This window comes from Camellia sinensis, chromosome 15, assembly GCF_055761805.1.
Source record: "Camellia sinensis isolate YWXY chromosome 15, ASM5576180v1, whole genome shotgun sequence".
Classification (NCBI taxonomy): Eukaryota; Viridiplantae; Streptophyta; class Magnoliopsida; order Ericales; family Theaceae; genus Camellia; species Camellia sinensis.
The window spans coordinates 139,402,352-139,405,309 of NC_138975.1; positions in this window are offsets into that span (position 1 = coordinate 139,402,352).

A 2,958-nucleotide genomic window follows, 5' to 3' on the forward strand; every position below is an offset into this window, starting at 1 on the left:
ATTCACCATCTCAAGGTCTTGGAATGTCTTAGAACTAAACTTGCCAATATGACACTCGACCACCTCTATAAGTTTTGAATTACCGCTAACGTTATTCATATATAATAATCTAAATATTTAAAGAGTTCAAAAATTGAGTAACTTTATTAAATATGTATATGTTTAACACGTCCCTCATGTAATGAAGTCAGACATTATTTCATCAGTAGACCAAACACATGCAATTATTATATTTATCAATAATTAATAAGATTCGATATATCTATTATTGTCTATTTTGATACCTTTTTAAAACTGTGAATCACAAATTCGTACACATGTGGTCAGGCTCCATTCCAATGTATAAAATTGTAACACAACATTAAAATCGAAAATCAATGATCAATATTGTCATGTCAATTTGAAATTGAAAATATCCTTTAATTATTTTCAAATTAGATTATGAAAATAAACATCTCCATTTTTTTTTTTTTTTTAAAAAAAAAAAAAATGTAAACGAGAGGACCTGGATCCACTAAGTACATGCAAATATTAAATTTATCAAGTAGGCAGCAAGATTCAAATACAAAATTTATTATCAATTCTGATAAGTGGTGGCTCAAGGGGTAAGAAATTTAGGTGCTCACCTAGGGGTCTCAAGTAGAAAAGGGCCTCACTTTTTTTTATATTTATTACTATATAATGTATATATTCATAAATAAAAAAAACTTAAATATGAAATTTCTCTGCAAATAAATAAAAAACAATTAAATCTTAAATTATCAAAAAAACTGAAATAATAATTGGAGAAAGTAAGAGAAGATAGAGATGAGCGAACAGAGAGAGAGAGAGAGGCACAATTGTTTCTATATGTTGTATATCTTAATTACACAAAGAAGGCACTCTATTTATAGAGGATGCCTTGGATGCCTATGAACAATTAAATAACACTACACTAACATAATGCTACATTGCCATAATGCTACACTACACAAAGATAATGATGCACTAACATAATGCACTACACTAACATAATGATACACTAACATAATGCTACACTAACATCCCCCCGCAAACTCAAGGAGGGAAAGCATCAACCAAGTTGAGTTTGGAAACAAGATCATTGAAGCGGCCAGGAGGATGAACCTTAGTGAAGATATCAGCGGGTTGATCGACGGAAGCGATAGGGAAAAGACGAACAGTACCACAGGTAACATGCTGGCGAATGAAATGACAATCAATCTCAATATGTTTGGTGCGATCATGAAAAACATCATTGTGAGCAATCTGAATGGCACTCTGATTGTCACAATAGAGAGGGGTAGGATCAGAAGAAGAAACACCCATATCAGCAAGGAGCCAGCGAAGCCAGAGAAATTCCTGAGTAGTATCAGCAAGAGCTCGGTATTCAGCTTCGGTGCTAGAGCGGGCAGTGAGGGATTGTTTTTTGCTACGCCAAGCAAGAAGAGAGTCCCCTAAGAAAAAGCAGAATCCCGTGGTGGAGCGTCGATCCGTAGGATCCCCAGCCCAATCAGCATCGGAAAAGGCACGCAGTTCAAGAGAGGAGGAAGCAGAGAAGTGAAGACCATGGAACATAGTGCCTTTGAGGTAGCGAAGGATGCGGAGTAGAGCAGTATAGTGGGGAGTGCGAGGAGCCGACATGTACTGACTGACAATGTGAACAGCATAGGCAATGTTAGGACGAGTTACTGTGAGATAGACAAGGCTGCCGACGAGTTGGCGATAAAGAGTAGCATCAGAGAGAAGAGTCCCATCGAGAGGAGTGAGACGAATCTGAGGATCGACTGGAGTAGAGGTAGTTTTGCAATCAGTCAGACCAGCACGAGCCAGAAGATCGGATGCATATTTGGCCTGGGACAAATAGGAACCAGTAGAATCATGAGAGACTTCAAGGCCTAAGAAGTAGTTAAGAGTACCAAGGTCCTTCATCTCAAACTGGCGGTGGAGAAACTGTTTGAGGTGGAGAATACCAGCTTCATCATTACCAGTGATAATCATATCATCCACATACAGAAGAAGAAGAGTGGTACCATGAGAAGTAGTCCGAATAAAAAGAGCAGAGTCATAGGAGCTAGAGGTGAACCCAAAATCATTAATGGTAGAACTGAACGTAGCAAACCAAGCACGAGGTGCTTGCTTGAGGCCATAGAGAGCACGTTGTAGTTTGCAAACCTGATGAGGGGGAAAAGTGGACCCAGGTGGAGGTTGCATGTAGACCTCCTCAATAAGATGACCATTGAGGAAAGCATTTTTGACATCCATCTGAAAGAGCCCCCAGTGGCGAGCAGCAGCAAGAGCAAGTAAATTGTGAACAGAGGTTAGCCGAGCAACAGGAGAGAATGTCTCCTCATAATCAATACCATATTCCTGGTTGAAACCCTTGGCAACAAGACGAGCTTTGTAGCGTTCAATAGAGCCATCAGAATGTGTTTTGATTTTGTAAACCCATTTGCAGCCAATGGCAGTCTTGCCAGGAGGAAGATCAACAAGATCCCAAGTATGAGCTTTGTCCAAGGCCTGTAGTTCATCGGTCATAGCTTGCTGCCAAAGAGGATTAGTACAAGCCTCACGATAGGAGGTACGTTCATAAGTAGAGAAGGCAGCAGATCCAACAATATAATCATGAAGATGGATAGGAGGTTGAGTTACCCGGCGTGGTCGACCCGTAGGAGGATCGGTGGGAGGAAGAACCGGTGGAGAAGGAGGTGTGGCAATAAGAGGTAGACCTTCAGGGAGAGCAGGCTGGACAGGATCAGGAGTGAGCAAGGGCGTCTCGATGGAGGAGGAACCTATATCAAAATCAGCAGAGAAAAGATCTACAGAAGGATTAGTAAACAGTACAGTAGTGGAGAGTGCGGGTAAGTGAAAAGAGGATAGCGAGGAAAACATTTGGTGCTCCCAGAAAACGACATGGCGGGAGATACGAAGACGTTTAGAGAGAGGATCCCAACAGCGAAA